The 16,834-nt window shown below is 37.4% G+C and overlaps 1 protein-coding gene across 2 annotated transcripts in view; it reads right to left on the bottom strand.

Moving 5' to 3' along the window:
* Nucleotides 1-16,834, bottom strand: part of TMOD3 (tropomodulin 3) — a 59,629-nt gene that overhangs the window by 40,973 nt on the left and 1,822 nt on the right. The window lies entirely within an intron of this gene.

Genomic DNA, 16,834 nt, shown 5'->3' with positions numbered 1-16,834 from the left:
GAAAGGGTATGCTTATACTTTATTTTACTAGGTAATGTCAAACTGTTTTCAACTTATACTCCTAGAAGATTCCGTACATAACAATTCATGTTGTTCATCTTTTGTAATTGATGGCATTAACAGGTTTGGGCATTCTGGTGAATGTGAAATTATATTTCACTGTGGTTTTAATTTGCATTTTGCTGAATTATGATAAGGTTGAGCATCTTTTCATATGTTTATTCACTGGCTAATGGTGTTCCTTATTCTGTGAAGAATCTGTTGCCCATTTTTTTACTGTGCTGTTTACCCCCTCTTTTAAATAGATGCTATTTTATATTCTGGATACTAATCTTTATCAGTTATATATATAAAAATAACCTTTTCCATTTTCTTTCAACTCTTAGCTTCCTATGAAAATGTTTTTAAGTGTTCTTTAAGGAACTGGCTTGCTTTATCCTTTAGAAAGCAACAGAATGCCATTTCAGATTCATATACTGAAATTTTGTCAAGGGCAAGAAATTCCAGGTAATACACTAAAGTTCCCCAGAAGCTTCAATCAAAAGCAAACAACCGATGCTCATCCTATCTAATGTCACTCAAAACTTAACAGTAGCGTTCTTTCAACAGGTGTTCACGTTCTCAGATTCTCTCAGCTCTCCGCCTCTACTGAGGAATGTCTATGTACTGAAAATGTTCCAAGTGTAGCAGGAAAAACTCAGAAACTTCTCAGGAAGGGAAGCTCTGGAAACAGTGCTTTGCTTTGCTTTCTGTCCTAGGGAGAGGAGAACCTGTCCTTGTTTGCTTGTGCTCTGACATCTGTCTACTGGAAAGGGAACAAATTCTGAATGATGAAGAAGTAAATCCAATGTGCTAGAAGTATTTTAAATCTATCCTGTGTCTACAGCAACTTTTTAAAATCCCCAAGCTAATGTAAAAAATACAATTAAAAAGTAACAAAGATAATTTACACAGCACAGGAATATATATTTTTAAGTATCATATTCTCACAGTCATTATATATATATGTATGCAAGAAGTTTGTATATAAGCAAAAGCTAGTTTTGCCAGATGTTAGGAAGTAGAAAAATTTGAAATTCTATTATGTTCAGACTTTTTAATTCTTTATCCTTACTCACTTTTTGAAGTAGAAGTTTTCAAGTTTTAGAAATCCTACAGGGGCTTGCTGAGGCCCAGAGACCAGGCCTCTCCCTCATTCTCCTGACTGGCGGGTCTGCGACAGGGCTGAGGATCTGCATTTCTAACACACTCCCGAGGGGCCTAGGTCTGGAAGTGTACCATGAGATCCTCTGTCTGCTCTAGAAAGCTTACATCATGTCCACCCTGATAACTAGGTCCATGCTCTTGTGACAGCATACTTTGTCCTACCCACGGGCCAAAAAACCTGGTTAAATTAGTCCCCAAAGTCTCTAGGGGCTATTGCCACGGTATGCTTTCCTTTTCACTCTGCCACTGCTTCACTTGACTTAGTTAGTGGGGCCATACTCAGAAACATCGGGAAACTCCTGGAATATTCTGGGCCAAAACCTTTCACCCCATTAACCAACCTCCTTTTCATGTATTACTTATCTCTAGAGTCCTCCTTATTTTTCACACTAGACTTTCAGGACTCTCTCAATTTTCAGATTGATTCTCAGCAATCTCATTTCACTGAGACATTAAGTGTTACTTCCATTTCATCAATACTTCAATAGGGCAGGCTCAGGGTCTTCAGACCTTCTCTGTTCTCTCTTTAATGAACGCGTGCAACGTTGTTCTCTGTTCAAAAACCTTATACAGAGTCATATTATCTACAACAGGATTAGGCAAACGAGAGTGTCAGTGGGCAAAATTTTGCCTGCTACCTGTTTTTGTAAATAATGTTTTACTGGGACACAATCACATTCATTCATTTATGTATTGTCCATGGCTGCCCGTTTTGCTACAATGGCAAAGTTAAATAAATGCAACAGAGACCAGATGGTCTACAAAACCTAAAATGTTCCCTAAATTACCCTTTATAGAAGAAATGTGCAAACCCTTAACCTAGAAGATAAAGTCCAAGGTCCTCAGCATAAAATAAAAAGTTCACAACCTGGTCCTAGCTAGCTTTCCAATATTATCTCCAGCTGCTCCCCAATCACACAGCCTATACTCCAAATATAAAATTTTTAGGTCTCTACACCTTTATTTTTGTGCCCTGTTTCTAGAACAAAAGCATTCTTTCTCACCTACCTCTGCCCTCAATCAACGCCCTACACATTCTTCAAGGCCTAGCTGAAGTGTTGACAAGGATGTGGAGCAACTGAAACTCTCAAAATTTGCTGGTGAAGTGCAAATTAATACAAACACTTTGGAAAACTATTTGGCAATATGTACTAAAACTAACAACTTGTACCACAATGGCACAGCAATTTCACTCCTAGCTATATAGAGAAATACTTACTTATTTTAATAAAATAATATGTACAAAGTGTTCGCTCGGGCTTTATTCATAATATCCCCAAACTGAAAATGACTAACATGTCCATTACCAGGATAATACACAAATGAATTGTGGAATAGTCATAAACAGATTATATAGTAATAAAGATCAACTGCTGGTAAGTGCAAAAACCTGAATGACTCTCGTGTGCATTATGTTGAAAGGAATATAAAAAGCTAGACATAAAAGAATGCATACTACATGCTTTCATGTACATAAACTTCAAGAACAGGCAAAACTAACCTAGGGGAAATAGCTATTAGGAGGTATTGATAAGGCAGGGATGTCAAGAGAACATTCTGGAGTGATGAAAATATGCTGTATCTTAAACTGGGTTGTAGTTACACAAATATATACATAAGTAAAAAATGTATTAAACTGCCTGCTTGAGATTTTCTCCCTTTCCTCTGAATTATACCTCAAAAAAGATTTAAATACACTAAGTCCTCACCTAATGTCATTAATAAGTTCTGTGGCTTTAAGCAAAACTAATATAATGAAACCAATCTTACCAATAGGATAATTGATATAAACAAGAGTTAAGTTCTTGCATTACCTTCTCAATGTTATATGGAAAATAATGTTGAACAAAACAATGTTATTCAAGGACCTGCTGTATATGCTTGCACTGTGCAATTAATTATGTGTTTAATGTTGAAAATTAAAGTTCCCACAAACATAGAAAGGGATGATTTTTCTCCAGCTATTTTAACAAGAAGTAATAAAAAAAAAATTCAACAATTTGCCTTTGCAAGCCAATCAATCACTTTCAGCCTCTTACTTCCAAAGGTCAGCCAATTAGGAACAGATTCACTTCAGTAAACACTGCTCTAAGTGTCAGCCAACCAATCATCAGACTCAACTCAAATTTATCATGCTTCTACAGGTGGAGTCACTATGGCCTTGAAAAGTTTGCCAGTTGGGGAATTCCATACTTCCCAAAAAATCCTGTCTAAGAAATTGGTTACCTTTGCTCAGAGAGACTGTGCCAAACCAGCATAGTTCTCCCTTTGTCTTTCTGTTTCAGATATCGACTGTGAACTGGTAGTCTCATTATCGTTTCATAGCAAAGAAAACTTTTAGTGATTATATAAGTTTATCTTTAAATAAGAGTATTTCAATGTTGATATATGTTAGATAATAGTAGTTAGAATCAAAATATTCCCTCTAGATAAATATCTATGTAATTTTTTATTTACTTATACATTTAAAAATTTTTAAGTATATTTTATTGATTATGCTGTTACAGTTGTCCCAATTTTACCACCTTTACCCCCCACTGCCTGGTACCCACCTTCCCTCTAGCAATCCCCCCAACCTTAGTTCAAGTCCATGGTCATGCATATAAATTCTTTGGCTTCTCCATTTCCTATATGTTCTTAACATACCCCCATCTATTTTGTACCCACCAATTATGCTTCTTAATCCCTGTACCTTTTCCCCATTCTTCCCCTTCCCCCTCCCAGCTGATAACCCTCCAGAAGACCCCCATACCAATGATTCTGTTACTGTTCTAGCTGTTTGCTTAGTTTGTTTTTGTTTTTGTTTTTTTTTAGATTCAATTGTTGATAGTTGTGAGTTTTCCATACAATCTTTTGACCTGGTTATGGTTCACCAACCAATAACTTCATAAGTATCTGCTTCAATTTGTTTTAGTTAAAAAATTCAAATCAACATTCCTTTTTCTTTTTTGTTTGGATATGATTTCAGAATTAATCTGGAAACAATTTTAAAATAAGTGATCTCTGCCTGAAGATTTTGACATTTAAAACATCTAAATACTCTCTTCTTTAATGTTAGGCTTGAGTTTCATCTCTGCTGATTTGAGAAACATTCTTTGATGCAGAGGCTGGAGTAAAGAAAGTCATCTGTCTATTCCTGGCACTATTGAGTACGAATATGTCAGTGTTAGTATACAGCAGATTTCTCAAGTGCAAGGGAGTTTTAAGTCTCATAAAGTCATTTCCTTTTTATAAGTTTATGATTCTAGATAACACTAATTATAACCAAAAAATGTACTTTGTGTCCGCTGCATCCGAAGTACTATGTACACTGTATTTAACTTCTAAAAAATGAAACCATTTTATTTTAATTGTAACTAATATGTATTTACTTTTATAGGAAAGACATCTTTTAACGAAAATAAATTGGATGCTAAATCTATCCTGTTAGGTTCACTGACTCTTTCTTATAATGAAGCCTACAAGACAGTACATTAAATAATAATCTTTGTGGAGTTCTTGGGATGCTGTGGTTGACTTAAATGTGGGTAATCTGAGTGAGGTGGTTGCTTTGCATATAGAATTTGAGAAAATGGTGGTTGATTATGTTGTGTAAAAGTTTCATGGAAACTAACCAACCCAAGTATGAGATTAACTAAGTAGCCCTGTCTTTCCTGCCATTGCTACTGACATCATCTTGAATTTAAAAAAAAAAGAGGGAGAGAGATCTACAGATTCCCAAAGCAAAAGGTAAGCATATAGAATCTGAAGTCTCAGAAACACTTGTTAGGGCTCAAACAACGAAGAGATTTTAATAGGAAGTTACTGAGGGCAAACTTAAAAAAATTTTTTTTAAATTAATCCTCACGCAAGGATATGTTTATTGATTTGAAAGACAGAGGAAGAGGGAGAGAGGGAAAGAGGGAGGAAAGGAGGGAGGGAAGGGGAGAGAGAGAGAGGGGAACATCAATCAGTTGCTTCCCATATGTGCCCCTATTGGGGATGTAACCTGCAACCTTTTGGTGTAGGGATGATGTTCCAACCAACTGAGCCATCTGGCCAGGGCACTGAGGGCAAACTTCAGGTAGAAAGCAGCCAGGTCATATCTGTGACTATTACAAGAAAATAGTTAACACTTGACTCACACCACTTCAAAAACACTCTTCCAATAAGAATGTACTGAAAGACTTTGTGGCTCCCACGTGAGTACACCACTTCCTTTTCTGGCTCAAAGCAGCCAAAGCAGCTCCTAGTCCTAGCTGACTCCTCTTTTTACTCTTGGTGGAGCTGCAACATCAGAGATACAGGTAAGGCCAGAGAGGAGCCCAGGCTGCACACACCAAAGACGAATGCAAGAGCCACACCCTTAATTTACCCAGTTTCTCAGTACCAAATGTTTTTCGGTCTGCTTCTCCTTTTTTCTTTTTCTTTCTTTTTCTGTTTATTTGTTGAATAGATTGGGTACATTAGGAAATGCTGAAGCTTTTCTAAAAGTTGTTACAAACAAAAAAATCTTAAAATAGAAATGACATGATATGAATGAGTCTCCCAGGGTAACCAAGATTACAGAACTCTATCTCTGCTGGTTAACCTAAAAGAGACTTCTACCAGTCATACTGTGGGCAAAACCAAATATAATATGAGGTGACTTGCAAGGAGAACTTATCACTGGTCAGCCATCAATCAAAATGCTGAATCCATTCCAAGTATATAATGGAGACTAATCTGAGGGTTTTCTTTCTCTTTCTCTCCCAAAGGGAAGTATCGCTATGACTCATTCTTCCTCTTGCAGAATTTTCTTAATCCACTAAATTAGTAAGCACTGGACTAAATACAAAATCCTAAAATAAACTAGGCTTGGTCCAAAAGAAACCATGTTAAAAACAAGCTGAATTTCATGCAGTGAACCACAGGTAACTGGTAACATCTTTTCTCAATTTCATCTCTTGTGAATTTCCTGAGCTTCAGACCAGATTTTCCCCTAAATTTTGAAAAACTCCCCTTTTTCAAATTTACCAATTACCCCATCTTCAAATCAATATATGTATGTATATTTGTACACATTTATTTAGTGCCTCTTTCATTTAATGCACTGTTCTGGGGGGAGGGGAGGCACTGGACTGGAGGGATAGGGCATGGGGAGAGGAAAGGGACCAAGGGAATGAAGAGAAAAGAATTTGAGAAAATTGCATAGAACAGATTCAGATTCTTGTTCTAGGTCCCCTCTTTCTCAAATTGGAATTTAATAGATGACAAGAATCAAAGATATGACACAAACAAGGAACAGAGGCTGTAATATTGAATTCCAGATTTAATGTTAGATGTACGAACAAACTTAATGCTTATCAATTTTCTTTTGAAACACTTTCTCTCTCTCAATTTACAAAAGTGGTGACCAGAAAAGTTGGGCACATAATGAAAGTAAAGCCAATTCTCTCTCAGACCTCCTGCTACCTCCCATCATTAGGTAACCGCCTGGGTGGCCTGCTGAACAGAATCCATCACTGGCATGCCTCCTCCCTCTCCACTCCCTTTTCACATCCCTGAGTATGCAGAACCCTACCCTCTAACAATTGTATATGTCAACATTTCTACCACTAAAAAGATTAAGAACTGCATCATTATTCAATTGAAAATGTATTTAGAAAAATAAGCCTGTAAATGAGGAAACTGTCCTGGGAGAAATCAACTATTTTGAACACGTGTGTAGATGAAGATGTACAAGATAGAAGTTAGCAATATTTGCGAGTCTGATTATTGACAGTTAATAAAGCAACAAATATTTTGTATGAAAGCTGCCCTAGCATTCTAGAGACTTTTAAAAAGTAAGGATTTGGTAAAACATGGAAGAAAGTGCTCGAAGGGATTATAAGAACTAATCTAAACCACCAAAATAAGCCCACAAGATGTGGAAAATGTCAGAGAATAAATATTAATGGCTCAATGGACTCAGGTCTCTATCTCTAAATCTATGAGCTTAAGAAAACACTATTTAACCCAATATTTTGGGGGGGAAAGTGCTAACTTACCCTCATCACTGCTAAAATGAACAATGCTTAAGTAGAAAGAAAAAATATGAAAGCTGAATCATGCTAGAAAAGCACAAAAACAGTAACATGAAATACTTTAGGAAAGTGACTTGAAAAACCAAAAACAGACAGATTAAACAACAAAAAAATTTAACAATGAAGTCAAACATAGGCCAATGTTGCTAAGTACTAAAAAAAAAAAAAGATTAAAGAGGAATGATCATATTCATAAATGCTTTCTTGAAAAGTAACTAAAAAAAGGAAATTTCTACAGATCATTTCCATAATAAAATTGGAAATGTTTTTATAACACGAATTCTGACTACATCATAAATCACAGAAATGAATGCAACAAAATTAATCACAAATTAAATATAAGCTTTATTAATACAGTAAAAATACTAGAATACTAATTTATTTCTGCCATGTTCTCTTTTTAAAAATAAACTTAAAAGCATCTAAATAGTTTTTATTTTAATTAAATTTGAAAACCAAGACACTCATGAATAGGATAATACTGGAAGAAATTAGAACAACACCTTAAAATAAGAAAAATAGATGTGGAATTTAGAAAGAGATCTTTGGGAAACCGGCTCATAAAGGCTTTAGCTTCAAACAGTGATAATCCAAGGAATTTTAGAGAGACCACCCAACCCCATTATTCATCCACATCCATTCCTCAAATCTGACCCACTTTTCTCTATTACCACAAGAAATGTAACAGCAAAGAAATGACTCCTAAGATCCTTCTAAATCTTACAGTCTAAGCTCACTCAACTTTTAAAATGTGCCTTAGGAATAGCTCTGAAAGGATCCAGAAGAACCAAAGACAAGCTGGAGAGCTGAAGATACAGGGAGTAGTCACTATATATCTAGTGATCCTTTTGGAGTTCTGTATCATGTGCATTTATTTTATTTTTTAATGTAAAGAACTCAATTGCTTGTTGCATTTTGATATTGTGTATGAAAAAACAGTAACAAATATTGTCTCTTGACTTTTGAATTATGCATGCCACATGTAAATAATAGCAAAAAGAGCTTTGGGGGAAAAACAAAACAAAAAGCATTAGCAATCAAAGAGCCCTGTGAAAAAGAATTTCAGGGTGGTGAACCACAATACAGTGCACAGATGATGTGCTGCAGAATTGTGCACCTGAAACCTGTATAATTTTGTTAACCAGTGTCACCCCAATAAACTCAATAAAAAAAAAAAAAGAATTTCAGAACATTAATTAAGAAAAAGACTAACAATCTATGAGACAAATAGCAAAACTCACTTAAAGTGATATACAATTATATAATCTCCCAAGTTCCACAGCCTGGGACAAAAGTCCCTATGTAATTGAAACTGGTCCTCTTTGCACTGTGATTTTTAAAATATTGGATCCTTGTACCTGAGTTGATTGTATTTTTTTTTTTTAACTAGTTGTGGGAAGAGAGAAATAAAAAAAGATTATCAACCCTTCCCCCAAAACAAAGAAACTCTGAAACTGGGACTGGGGCCAGTTTTGGGGTGTTTTTTCCTTTTCCCTAAGAAAACATCAAGAGAAGTAACTTTAATTTTTCTGATATTCTGAGCAGGCCTTCAAAGCCTTGTGTCTCTGGAACCTGCCCTTTCCCAGGAACAGTTCCAGTACCTAGTAAAATTAGGTACTCATAAAGAGAGGAAGTAAAAACAATGCTTTACCAGGGACAAACTCCGGTCTGACTCAAGCTCTTGTTTTCCTGCTCTAAAGATCTTGATGATAGCCACCTGACTCTGCTTCCTGAAACAGTGCTTTTACATTTCATTACTTTGTTGAGAAATTTTTCTTGTTTGTTAGGTATTTGTATTTTGACAGTTTCTCAGGTGGTCCTGATAAAACTCCATCTTCTTACTTTCAGTAACAATTAGTATTAGGAATCCTCTGCTTTGAACAGCCAGGCTTCCTCCAGGTCTCACATATATCCTAAGTTCACCTTCATGCCTTCACCTAGTTTGTTTCCCACAAAGGTGTGCACTTCTCTTTAACAATCCTCCCTACCCCATCCCCAAATTTCACCTCTCCATCTTATCCAAACTCCACACACCCTTCAAAGACTAGTTCACATACATTTTTCTCCAAAGCTTTTCGTAGCTCCTCCAACCCTAATTCCTCCCTTCTACTCTGAAGGTTACAGTGCTCAGGGAGCACCATACCATTTTGTCCCAATACTGGATCCAGGTGTCTGGTGCCCTAACTGGTATGACCGCATGCTCCTCAGTGGACCATGTCTTGCTCCTACATAGTGAAGGCATTTAGTACACACCTTTAGAGAAGCAGCACACTTGTGACTTTTAGGTATAACACTGGTTTCATTATAAAAAATCTCAGGGACCTGGGGACACAGATGGCAACTAAATTAATTTTAAGACTAACATGGAGAAACAGTTATGTTTGAAGAGGTACCTGCCTACAATTTGTATAATGTTTCTTGATGCCTCACATGGGAGGTGGGAAATACAGAATCAACAGAAGAAATTTGGTATTCCCTGGAGTTAGATGTAATTCTTACCAGGTAGAGAACACCAAAGGAGAGAGAATGAGTTCCCTCAGTCAATCAGGCAGAAGGGAGGCATTCTTCAAGAAAATGGCACTGCCCCACCACCTTGACCCTGTGTCCCAACTGCAGAGAACCTCCTTCTCACTGAGGTACTATCATATCCAGAATGAATAACAGAAGCAATAACCACCAGATGGCGAACCTGTAAGTAACCACGTGGCAGCCAGGAACAACATCCACATAACCCACCATAAGTGATCTTGGGAACAAAAAGGAAAAGGGCAAGATGACTATCCCCTTATAGACCAAAGAGAACCCCACAGAGTTTTTGATAGGAAAAGTCATTCGGTATTATTGAATTGTATACTTAAAAAGGATGAATTTTATGATATATAAATAATACCATGATAAAATTGTTTTAAAAAAGAAACTGTCAATTTGAGCTGGAGTTTTGCATACGGTGAAGCATCAAACAACAATCCATTAAGGAGAGGGTATTCACAGGTTTTTACTGGAGTTTCAAGACAAAAGTCATAATAATTTTTCATATTATTTAGGAGAGTTCACTATAAGTGATAATGAAAACTACCAAAATATAGGTTTTAAAAATACATACATCCATACAATGAAATCCAAACTATATAAAACTACGGAAATAATGAGAACCATACAGGTAGTGGAGAGAGTTTCTGGGAAATAAAAGAAATGGAAGAGTTGGATGTGGAAAGAAAAATAGTATTTAAGATGTGACAGCTGAAAAAGCAGAACTAATGAAAGAAGGGAAGTCTGAGAAATCATTGCTATTGGCCAAGAAACTGGGTTTACTGTTCCTGGGGTCAGAAGGTCTGCTTCAGCACAGGTTCTTTTAAAAAAGGCTACAGGACATTTTTCCTTTGACAGTATAAAAGGGAAATCAGGAGAGCCACACAAAAGTAAAAGGCAACTTAATTTAATGCAGAGAAGGAGAGGAGGCTGCTGACAGAGTAGTATACAAACCCAAAACAGAGGTGCAGGATAATAGTTCTAAAATTAACAGTTATGATACTAACTGTAAACTGTTATTTTTAAGTGACAGAATAAAACTGTCTATATCTTACTTACATCTTAGAAACATACTTCTTTCACTTACCTGAGTTTCTACGATTAACAATAGAGGCCATATGCTATATTTTAATATAATGAAGAGAAAGGAATCCATTTTAATTTGCATACCTGTTATATGCCAAGTACTTTATTACATATATCTCCTCATAATAACTCTGCAAAATATAACTATCCCCATTTTATATATAAAGAAACTGAGGCTCAGAGAAGCCAAAAAGTATGACCAAGGATATATAAATTCTCAACAGTGGATGTAAATTTGAACCTGAACTTATTTAGTTGGCCAAAAAATTCGTTTAGGCTCTAGTAGTGCTTAGTTTTCTTTAACGTCATTTGAAACAATTTTGTTAGACTATATCATGACAGCTGTCATATCAGCATGCATTTTTAAAAAATTATCAAATTTGGTGAATTTTTGTGCAGCCATTTTAACACTGAAGATGGAAGAAGATACGCAACATTTACAGTGTTTTATGCTTTATTATTTCAAGAAAGGTAAAAATGCAATGGAAACGCAAAAAAAGATTTGTGCAACATATGGAGAAGGTGCTGTGACTGACTGAATGTATCAAAAGTGGTTTGTGAAGTTTCTCGATACTACTAACAGTTTGGTCAAACAATTCTTTGCTGTGGGGCCATCTCATGCATTGGAAGATGTCAGGCAGCACCCTTGGCCTCTACCCACTAGAAGCCAATAGTGGGAGATACCGACATACTCAGAATAGCCAAATCAATAAAGTTATTGGTGAAAATGAAATATGTGCCTGGCTGGTGTGGCTCAGTAGGTTGAGTGCTGGCCTGTGAACCAAAGGGTTGCCAGTTTGATTCCTGGTCAGGGTACATGCCTGGTTTGTGGGCCAGGTCCCCAGTTCTGGGCATGGGAGAGGCAACCAATCAATGTATCCCTTGTACATTGATGTTTCTCCCCCTCACTTTCTCCCTCCTTCCCCCTCTCTCTAAAAATAAGTAAATAAAATCTTAAAAAAAGAAAAGAAAACTGTGTCCTTTATTGTATGGAAATAACATAATGGACTTTTTGGCCAACCCAATATTTTAAATATTAAAAATATTGCTGATTAGACTGTTATGCCCCAAAGTTAATCCTAATGGTTAAATGGTCAAGAGTCACAGCAATAAACAGATACTAAATAAGAAACAGACCTACTTTTTAGTTGTTAATCTGCTAGATGAAGTGCAGATACAAAAAAAGATACCTGACCTCTGGTACCAAAGTAAGCATATTTGGGGATGGCCAACCCTAAATCCCCTTGTCTGGGACCACCCTTGAAGTACACAGCCTAAGTAACCACATGACAACGCCCCCTCCCTCATAGATGTTTGGAAAAGGGGTACCCCCAACCTAAGCAAAAATAAAATTTAATACTCCAGGAATCTAGAAAGCTAGGAAACAAAACCTCAGTTGAGAGATATATATCAACCAGCCTGGAGGCAGCATCGCAGGCGGCCAAAGTCACATTCAAGCTGAAGCGAAGAGGGGAAGCAGAAGCTATGAGAAAGCCAGTCTATAAAGCAGAGAATGGAGCAGGGCTAGGGGGAGGGAGGGAGGCACTTGCCTCAGGTGCAAGGCTGGAGAAGGCAACAAAAACTCAGTAATCAAGGTCATCCTGTAAAGCACACTTAAAAAAACAAACAAACAAATTAACATTCTGGAAGGGAGCAGGGAAGTACAGAAAAAAGCTGAAGAGAGTTCATGCAAGACAAAGACAGAGGAAGGAGGACAGGGACCTCCCCAGTGCCTGCTCTGTGTTCCAGCTGTGGTTCATCTCAGGGAGCTGTCGCCTCAAAGCAACAACCACAAACGCCAGCCCTGCTACCATCCCTCCTCGCAGGCTAGTGTAAGTGGATTTGTGTTCCCTGAGACTAAGAGCCTTGATCAGTACACTCGATTTAGGAAAATGAGGCAGGCTTCACAAAAAATCAAGGCAATACGTAATTAACTGACAAAAAATGGTACTGGAATTAGTGCTACAGAAGTTCAGAGACCACTGTGGGTGGTCAGGGAAGGACTGATTTAGCTAGACAGAGGTGCAGGGAAGTATACACTAAGCAAACAGATCACAGTGCATGGGAAGGGAGCCAGGGAAAGGACAGGAAGAAAAGCGAAGGGGAAGCAGTGTTCCTCACACACCAGCGTTACAGCCAAGGAGGCAAACACAGCTCCGCGCTTTTCTGCCTCCAGTCACAGATCTCATGTTCGTTACACCTGGCAGACAGTACCCCTTCCCCTTTTTCTCACGTTCAAATCCTTTCACATTTTTCAGTGACCAGTTAAACCAACATTTCTTTGAAGAATGTCCTACTCAAAAGGTACAGGCCAGAACTAAGGTTGTGGCAGTGGAAAAAGAAAGGAAAAGAGGCTATGGCAGGGGGAAAGGGTAAGGGGCTGAATGCAGTGACAAGCGCTGTTCTCTGGTGGAAAGCAAATATACCCAGGAGCTCACTTGGGATGTGGCCCTCTGTCTTAGGAGGGGAGGACATGAAGTGGTTTGACAAGGAGGAGCGATGATGAGGGCTCAGGAAACAAGAGGCAGGTGTAGAGGGTGTGGTGATGACTAATAGGAGCGCTGAGCTGCACCAAAGGCCTTGCAGAGGTGAAAAGGTGCAAATCTGCTGTAGTTCTTTCTGTGTACAGTTCTGTAATTTTCTCCAAGAAATAGTAAATCTTAGGGACAAACAGCAGAAAAATGGAAGGAGTGGTTAGGGAGCCTCAACTTTCAAATAATCACATACTTACTGATATTTCCCAATTGAATCAAGCTTTCTTACCTACCTCACCATCCCCACCCCACCTCCCAACACACTCCCACCCTCCTGCCATAACACCCCAGTCACCGTATTAAAGAGAAAAAGAAAAAAGAGCAGTTATTTAAGAACACTAACCATGAACAAAAATAAATCTTGCCATATTTGCCCCAGGGTAAGAGCTGCGTGAATAGATGCCAGACTTCTAGTGTATACATGTGAGGGCCCTACCCTCTTTTCACGGGTGTGCCTATCAAGTACATATTCTTTAACAATTCCTCATTAAAACGATAATCCTACACTCAGGCAAACAAAATATTTTGTTGGTTATAATTTTCCATATGCAAATCTCTTACTTTATAATTATGGTTAATAATATCCTGCTCAAAGGGCTTGCTTTATGCAATAGGCTAGGGAACGGCCTACAAGTCTATATACATATTAAATACATACCTATTAGACAATAACAAGGAATTGCCTTAAACACCGCAATACACTTAAAATAAATTTAACTTGCCATCAGGCTGTTATTCACTCTTGTCCATCTAGCCCTTCCTTTCTCCCACACACTTCAGGAATTGTGTTCACTTGAGGTACTTGTAGTGATGGTGCTTAGATATGCCCAGATATGAAACTGTTTAATTGCAAAGGGTTATCTCCGTGCATCAGTTACCTTAGTCTGTAAGTTTGTCTTGGTATGTTTGTGTTCCCTTTTTAGTGAGTGTGTGTAGGTGTTTGAGTACATATACTGGAGGGAGTGTATATCTTTACAGGAAAAGGATGCACAATCTGTGAAGGAACTTTGCCTGTATTTCAGTGATTCTCAAAATGAACTGTTAAAGTGTATAAAGATGAAGGGAGACAGTAATAAAAGACTACATATTGCATGATTCCATTTATATAAAATGTCCAGACTAGACAAATTAAAACCAGTGAGGCTAATGTGGCTAAAATAAAAAAGGCTGACAACACTAAATATTGGTGACATTAAAAATGTGAAGCAACACTTCGGCAGTTTTTTAGTAAAGCTAAACACACATCTACCCTATGACTCAGTAATTCCACTACTAGGTATCTATTAAGAGAAATGAAAACATATATGCAAAAGAGAATTATAAAAAAATGTTCATAACAACCTTATTCATAATAGCCCAACTAGGAAATAAACCAAATATCCATCAAGAGAAAAGCAGATAAACAAATTTGGATATATTCATACAACAGAATATTATTCAGCAATAAAAATGAAAAGAGAGAGAGAAAACCAGCTCTGACTGGTATGGCTCAGTGGCTGGAGCGTTGTCCCCCAAAGTGAAGGATCACTGGTTCAATTCCTGGTTGGAGCATATGTCTTGGCTGTCATTTCGGTCCCAAGTTGGGGTGCGTGTGAAAGGCAACTGATCAATGTTTCCTCTCCCTATTTATCCCCCCCCCAGTAAATAAACAAATAAATAATCTTTCAAAATCACTGATACATAAAACAGATGAATCTCAAAAACATTGTTACATGAGAGAAGCCAAACACAAAAAGCACATACTAAGGTGATTCCATTTATATGAAGTCCATTACTAGGCAAAACATATATCTATGGTTTCAGAAATATGGAGCCAAAGTGGTTACCTTTGGAAGAGGGTGGGTGAGGAAAATGGCTGGAAAGGGACTTGAGGGAACTTTCTATGGTGATAAAAAGGTTTTCTAGCTTGTTTTGGTAGAAGTTACATTGGATAAGATCATCAGAACTCCTTGAACTGGACACTTAGGATATATGCATTATACTGAATGTTAATTACACCTCATAAAGAATACACAGTAGGACTCTGCTTCAAGATTTTGTTTCAAATGAAATCTACATTACTATACATACATTTTCAACCTTTTGCCACTTTGGATTATTCACATCTCCATTCCTTATTATAAATAACCAATTAGACACATGTGGGTAGATATGAGTATATGTGATCATGTTTAATTTTTCATAAACAGAAAATCAAGTTTGAGTCTTCAGGATTGTTAGATTTTTATTTATACCACTTTCCTCTCAGTATGATTCTATAGTTGTAATTTTAGAGGCTTGAGCTAAAACTGAGTGAGAATAAGGTATATACATCAAATGTCAGCAACAAAGATCAATGGCAGAAAGACAATAGTGCTTTAGCCACTATAACAGCCTAGAAAATAATGCCCTCCTCAATCATTTTAATTGAAAGAGCCTATAATATTTAAATTTAAGGAGAAATGAAAAGTATGAAGAAAGTCTGCCAGCTATTTTGATCTTAAAAGTTGATAATGCAGCCTAAATACCAAGAGCAGTGTACGTCAGACCAGCTCCTGAAAGCCTACCCGAGCCCTGTCCTCTTGCTGTTTCACTGGGTCCTCGTCTGTCTTCCTTCCTCTTCCTCTTTCCTCTCCCTCTGTTGGTCGCTATCCAGGTATATTTTTAGTCCCACCACCACTTACCCCCCCTATAATATTGGTCAGATCTAAATTGATTTTCATATACCCAGTTGACCCCAGGCTCCAGATAAATAAATTGACAAAATTGTACAGTATTCTATTGCAGATATAACACACACTGAAACAATATACAGACTATAGCCTGGGAAGACACAGATGATCATCAGTGAGTGGAAAAAAGATGACTTCATTTGTTTCCCATCCCCACGACTGTAAAAGATCTCTCCCTCTGAACTCCTACCACATGTTTTTATTCCCTACAGATGGCTCTTACAGCACGCTGCACTATAAACAAGTACACATGCCTAATCTCAAAGAAAGTAAGTTCCCAGACAAAAGCCATCTTAATGTCTGTATGCCCCATGAGCCTAAGACAGTGACTTGTACAGGATGGGGTAAAACACATACTGAATCAATGAATTATTGAATTCATGTGAATGAAAACAGTTGAGAGTAGGAGCGAATGAGAGGAAAAAACACTGAGAGGATTCAGTGAAGGAGAGAGTAGAAATAACAGAAAAAACTTGTGAAAGTAACTATTTTTGTTAGAGTGAATAGGATTTTTTTAGAACTTAGAACTGGAAAAAGCCATTACTCTGCCTGTCATATCACAGGTATAAGCACCTATCTTTAAACTGTCATCACGAACACCTAAAGTATCTCCCGACCCTAGATATTCAGTGTGGTCCCTGACAGTTACTGTATATAGCATTCCCTATCTGGCAAGCAGGTTCTAGGACCCTACTTCAAACCTACAAGATGCTGGGTGATTTGT

The sequence above is a fragment of the Furipterus horrens genome, unplaced genomic scaffold (genome assembly GCF_987537825.1).
Source record: "Furipterus horrens unplaced genomic scaffold, mFurHor1.1.pri manual_scaffold_3, whole genome shotgun sequence".
In the NCBI taxonomy this organism is placed as follows: Eukaryota; Metazoa; Chordata; class Mammalia; order Chiroptera; family Furipteridae; genus Furipterus; species Furipterus horrens.
This window is presented reverse-complemented; position numbering and strand designations above follow the sequence as displayed.